A 6,000-nucleotide genomic window follows, 5' to 3' on the forward strand; every position below is an offset into this window, starting at 1 on the left:
TGTAAAAGGGAAAAAAATTAGGCAAAACGACACATTTTTTTAATTTTTTTTAATTCATTTTTCATTTTCTTGGCCAAACGCTAATAAATTCTGTGATAAAACTGCAGGATCCAAATGCTCACTACTCCCCTAGATGAATTCTCTGAGAGTTGTAGTTTCCAAAATGGGGTCACTTCTCTACACTGTTACCTCAGAGGCTCTTCAAACATGACATGGCACCCGAAAACCATTCCAGCAAAATCTGAGCTCCAAAAGCCTAACCCTAACCCTAACCCTAACCCTAACCCTGTGGTGTCAAAATTATAACACTGATAGATGAATTTCTTGAGGGGTGTAGTTTCCTAAATTGGGTCACTTCTAGTGGGTTTCCATTGTTCTGGTACACCTGGGGCTCTGCAAATGCAAATTTGGGAAACCCTTGTGGAGGAAAAATACCATGCCGGAGACACGTCGGTGACCTGTGACTACACTCACTCGTGTTTTGTGTCTGTAGGACTGTTTACGTACAACCCCCTCACTGAATGTTTAGGAGAGAAGAAGGGTTCCCCAAACAAGGGGATTCCGGTAGATCCCTAATTGAAATGGCGTTCGCATGCAACATTGGGGATTACTCATGTACTATGTTATGGGAGACAGACAGTCTACACTAATGGGCTCAATGCTAAAAATAAGCTTTGACTTTTCAAAAACAATATCAAGGAGGTGAGAAAAGTATGCTGCGCTTCTTCAAAGAGAAAACGTGAAGAACAGAAATTCACATGCTTCATGCACTCAAAAGGTTTGGAAGAAACCTTGAAAATATTGAAAAACCGTTTGACCCAGAGTAGTGAAATAGCATTGATTTAAGGAATGGATTGAATGATCAAGCAAAGGGGCAGTTTTTGATAGGATTCAAAAGCCCCTGACACCTCAAGTTGTATAGTTGGACCTTTGTAGATGAAGATGCCACTGGAGTCCATTACTTTCTTGTTTAGCAGCAGCTTCTGATACGGTAATGTTCAGTTGACCATCATGAGTTAAAATAATCTTCCGACATTCCTTTTGTGTCGTCTTCCGATAATCCTTTAGAGTCGTCTTCCGATATTCCTTTTCGTGTAGTCTTCAGATATTGCTTTCGAGTCGTCTTCCGATATTCCTTTTCGTGTAGTCTTCCGATATTCCTTTCGAGTCGTCTTCCGATAATCCTTTCGAGTCGTCTTCCGATACTCCTTTAGAGTTGTCTTCCGATACTCCTTTCGAGTCGTCTTCCCACAGACTCGAAAAGAGTATCGGAAGACGACTCGGAAAGGCATATCGAAAGACGTCTTGAAAAGGCATATTGGAAGACCACTCGAAAGGAATATCAGAAGAAGACTCGAAAGGCATATCGGGAGACGACTCGAAAGGCATATCGGAAGACGACACAAAACGAATATCGGAAGACGACTCGGAAGGCATATCGGGAGACAACTCGAAAGGCATATCGGAAGACGAAACGAAAGGCATATCGGAAGACGACACGAAACGAATATCGGAAGACGACTCGGAAAGGAATATCAGAAGACGACTCGGAAAGGAATATCGGAAGATGACTCGGAAAGGAATATTGGAAGACGACTCGGAAAGGAATATCGGAAGACGACTCGGAAAGGCATATCGGAAGACGACTCGGAAAGGCATATCGGAAGACGACTCGGAAAGGCATATCGGAAAACGACTCGGAAAGGAGTATCGGAAGACGACTCGGAAAGGCATATCGGAAAACGACTCGGAAAGGAGTATCGGAAGACGACTCGGAAAGGAATATCGGAAGACGACTCGAAAGGCATATCGGAAGACGACTCGAAAGGAATATCGGAAGACGACTCGAAAGGAATATCGGAAGACGACTCGGAAAGGAATATCGGAAGAAGACTCGAAAGGCATATCGGAAGACGAAACGAAAGGCATATCGGAAGACGACACGAAACGAATATCGGAAGACGACTCGGAAAGGAATATCAGAAGACGACTCGGAAAGGAATATCGGAAGATGACTCGGAAAGGAATATTGGAAGACGACTCGGAAAGGAATATCGGAAGACGACTCGGAAAGGCATATCGGAAGACGACTCGGAAAGGCATATCGGAAGACGACTCGGAAAGGCATATCGGAAGACGACTCGGAAAGGAGTATCGGAAGACGACTCGGAAAGGAATATCGGAAGACGACTCGAAAGGCATATCGGAAGACGACTCAAAAGGAATATCGGAAGACGACTCGGAAAGGAATATCGGAAGAAGACTCGAAAGACATATCGGAAGACGACTCGGAAAGGGGTATCGGAAGATGACGCAAAAGGAGTATCGGAAGATGACTCGAAAGGAGTATCGGAAGACGACTCGAAAGGAATATCGGAAGACGTCTCGAAAGGAATATCGGAAGACGACTTGGAAAGGAATATCGGAAGAAGACTCGAAAAGGCATATCGGAAGACGACTCGGAAAGGCATATCGAAAGACGACTTGAAAAGGCATATTGGAAGACCACTCGAAAGGAATATCGGAAGACGACTCAAAAGGAATATCGGAAGACGACTCGGAAAGGAATATCAGAAGACGACTCGGAAAGGAATATCGGAAGATGACTCGGAAAGGAATATCGGAAGACGAATCGGAAAGGAATATCGGAAGACGAATCGGAAAGGAATATCGGAAGACGACTCGGAAAGGCATATCGGAAGACGACTCGGAAAGGCATATCGGAAGACGACTCGGAAAGGCATATCGGAAGACGACTCGGAAAGGAGTAACGGAAGACGACTCGGAAAGGAATATCGGAAGACTCGAAAGGCATATCGGAAGACGACTCGAAAGGAATATCGGAAGACGACTCGGAAAGGAATATCGGAAGAAGACTCGAAAGACATATCGGAAGACGACTCGGAAAGGAGTATCGGAAGATGACGAAAAAGGAGTATCGGAAGATGACTCGAAAGGAGTATCGGAAGACGACTCGAAAGGAATATCGGAAGACGTCTCGAAAGGAATATCGGAAGACGACTCGGAAAGGAATATCGGAAGAAGACTCGAAAAGGCATATCGGAAGACGACTCGGAAAGGCATATCGAAAGACGACTTGAAAAGGCATATTGGAAGACCACTCGAAAGGAATATCAGAAGAAGACTCGAAAGGCATATCGGGAGACGACTCGAAAGGCATATCGGAAGACGACACAAAACGAATATCGGAAGACGACTCGGAAAGGAATATCGGAAGACGACTCGAAAGGCATATCGGGAGACAACTCGAAAGGCATATCGGAAGACGACTCGAAAGGCATATCGGAAGACGACACAAAACGAATATCGGAAGACGACTCGGAAAGGCATATCGGAAGACGACTCGGAAAGGCATATCGGAAGACGACTCGGAAAGGCATATCGGAAGACGACTCGGAAAGGAGTAACGGAAGACGACTCGGAAAGGAATATCGGAAGACTCGAAAGGCATATCGGAAGACGACTCGAAAGGAATATCGGAAGACGACTCGGAAAGGAATATCGGAAGAAGACTCGAAAGACATATCGGAAGACGACTCGGAAAGGAGTATCGGAAGATGACGAAAAAGGAGTATCGGAAGATGACTCGAAAGGAGTATCGGAAGACGACTCGAAAGGAATATCGGAAGACGTCTCGAAAGGAATATCGGAAGACGACTCGGAAAGGAATATCGGAAGAAGACTCGAAAAGGCATATCGGAAGACGACTCGGAAAGGCATATCGAAAGACGACTTGAAAAGGCATATTGGAAGACCACTCGAAAGGAATATCAGAAGAAGACTCGAAAGGCATATCGGGAGACGACTCGAAAGGCATATCGGAAGACGACACAAAACGAATATCGGAAGACGACTCGGAAAGGAATATCGGAAGACGACTCGAAAGGCATATCGGGAGACAACTCGAAAGGCATATCGGAAGACGAAACGAAAGGCATATCGGAAGACGACACGAAACGAATATCGGAAGACGACTCGGAAAGGAATATCAGAAGACGACTCGGAAAGGAATATCGGAAGATGACTCGGAAAGGAATATCGGAAGAAGACTCGAAAGGCATATCGGAAGACGAAACGAAAGGCATATCAGAAGACGACACGAAACGAATATCGGAAGACGACTCGGAAAGGAATATCAGAAGACGACTCGGAAAGGAATATCGGAAGATGACTCGGAAAGGAATATCGGAAGACGAATCGGAAAGGAATATCGGAAGACAACTCGGAAAGGCATATCGGAAGACGACTCGGAAAGGCATATCGGAAGACGACTCGGAAAGGCATATCGGAAGACGACTCGGAAAGGAGTAACGGAAGACGACTCGGAAAGGAATATCGGAAGACTCGAAAGGCATATCGGAAGACGACTCGAAAGGAATATCGGAAGACGACTCGGAAAGGAATATCGGAAGAAGACTCGAAAGACATATCGGAAGACGACTCGGAAAGGAGTATCGGAAGATGACGAAAAAGGAGTATCGGAAGATGACTCGAAAGGAGTATCGGAAGACGACTCGAAAGGAATATCGGAAGACGTCTCGAAAGGAATATCGGAAGACGACTCGGAAAGGAATATCGGAAGAAGACTCTAAAAGGCATATCGGAAGACGACTCGGAAAGGCATATCGAAAGACCACTTGAAAAGGCATATTGGAAGACCACTCGAAAGGAATATCAGAAGAAGACTCGAAAGGCATATCGGGAGACGACTCGAAAGGCATATCGGAAGACGACACAAAACGAATATCGGAAGACGACTCGGAAAGGAATATCGGAAGACGACTCGGAAAGGAATATCGGAAGACGACTCGAAAGGCATATCGGGAGACAACTCGAAAGGCATATCGGAAGACGAAACGAAAGGCATATCGGAAGACGAAACGAAAGGCATATCGGAAGACGACAAGAAACGAATATCGGAAGACGACTCGGAAAGGCATATCGGAAGACGACTCGGAAAGGCATATCGGAAGACGACTCGGAAAGGCATATCGGAAGACGACTCGGAAAGGCATATCGGAAGACGACTCGGAAAGGAGTAACGGAAGACGACTCGGAAAGGAATATCGGAAGACTCGAAAGGCATATCGGAAGACGACTCGAAAGGAATATCGGAAGACGACTCGGAAAGGAATATCGGAAGAAGACTCGAAAGACATATCGGAAGACGACTCGGAAAGGAGTATCGGAAGATGACGAAAAAGGAGTATCGGAAGATGACTCGAAAGGAGTATCGGAAGACGACTCGAAAGGAATATCGGAAGACGTCTCGAAAGGAATATCGGAAGACGACTCGGAAAGGAATATCGGAAGAAGACTCGAAAAGGCATATCGGAAGACGACTCGGAAAGGCATATCGAAAGACCACTTGAAAAGGCATATTGGAAGACCACTCGAAAGGAATATCAGAAGAAGACTCGAAAGGCATATCGGGAGACGACTCGAAAGGCATATCGGAAGACGACACAAAACGAATATCGGAAGACGACTCGGAAAGGAATATCGGAAGACGACTCGGAAAGGAATATCGGAAGACGACTCGAAAGGCATATCGGGAGACAACTCGAAAGGCATATCGGAAGACGAAACGAAAGGCATATCGGAAGACGAAACGAAAGGCATATCGGAAGACGACAAGAAACGAATATCGGAAGACGACTCGGAAAGGAATATCGGAAGACGACTCGGAAAGGCATATCGGAAGACGACTCGGAAAGGCATATCGGAAGACGACTCGGAAAGGAGTATCGGAAGACGACTCGGAAAGGAATATCGGAAGACGACTCGAAAGGCATATCGGAAGACGACTCGAAAGGAATATCGGAAGACGACTCGGAAAGGAATATCGGAAGAAGACTTGAAAGGCATATCGGAAGACGAAACGAAAGGCATATCATAAGACGACACGAAACGAATATCGGAAGACGACTCGGAAAGGAATATCAGAAGACGACTCGGAAAGGAATATCGGAAGATGAC

This window comes from Rhinoderma darwinii, chromosome 8 (genome assembly GCF_050947455.1).
Source record: "Rhinoderma darwinii isolate aRhiDar2 chromosome 8, aRhiDar2.hap1, whole genome shotgun sequence".
Classification (NCBI taxonomy): domain Eukaryota; kingdom Metazoa; phylum Chordata; class Amphibia; order Anura; family Rhinodermatidae; genus Rhinoderma; species Rhinoderma darwinii.